Source organism: Rhyacophila brunnea, unplaced genomic scaffold, assembly GCF_057557595.1.
Source record: "Rhyacophila brunnea isolate RB1 unplaced genomic scaffold, BYU_Rbru_1.0 scaffold_177, whole genome shotgun sequence".
In the NCBI taxonomy this organism is placed as follows: domain Eukaryota; kingdom Metazoa; phylum Arthropoda; class Insecta; order Trichoptera; family Rhyacophilidae; genus Rhyacophila; species Rhyacophila brunnea.
In genome coordinates this window covers 85,225-86,196 of record NW_028232834.1, presented here as the reverse complement: position 1 = coordinate 86,196, position 972 = coordinate 85,225, and positions in this window count along the sequence as shown.

Sequence of the window (972 nt, the reverse complement as noted above, 5' to 3'; positions counted from 1 at the left end):
ACAAGTGATAAAAGTATGGAAAAGAAGAATACAACTATTATAACCAAAATTATTATCAGAATCATTATGAAACTAAAGAAATCATTTTATATTTGTCAAAACTGTTTCACTTTTGATACAAAATCCAATAGAACCAGTGATTTTTTCAATGGTAAACAACCAATCCGTAAAAATTATATATGTCCATATTTTGAATTTTATCCATGAGAATCTGATAAGTTTTTTATAATCTATTATGCAATTTCGTTGATAATTCTCACGCAAGTAAGCAGATAAATTCTGCAACAATATTAATTATGTTGAAAAGACGCCACATATAATTTTGATTGAAGTCTTGAATAATGAAATTATTTTTATGTTGATTTTTACAATGAAAAAACCTTTATCTTTAAGTACTATAAAGGGAAATAAAGAATCCGTACTAACAAAAGAAACACAATTACTTGTTATTTTGCATAATACGGCAACTATTCTATTTTCAGTTAATGGTAACCACCTATTATGAATAAGAGATTGAAATCAATTATAAAAATTTTATTTTAGTTTAATTTTTATTAAATCTAAATATCATGGCCCCTACTACAAAATTAAACCCATAGTATGGCTACTTTCTGCAAAATATAGGATTTAAGTTATGATATTGTTGTCTTTAATATGAGTAACTATTTTTTAAAGGAATACGAGGTGTGAAAACAATTAGATATACATTGTTTTATATTTATTTTGCCATAAATTATAGTTTAGGTGGTAAACTATGGGTGAAAGGTATTTCAAATTTTTTAAATGAGATCAAAAAAATTTAAAAGAGGCTGATATGAATAATACTAACTATAAACGATAATTATCATTTTATAATTTGATATTTCGGCTTTTTTTGATTGTCACCAGACAAAATTAATCATTAAAAACAACCACATATAAGGATAGTATTGCGCATACCGATTAATATCTGATATAAATAGTGTTTCAATA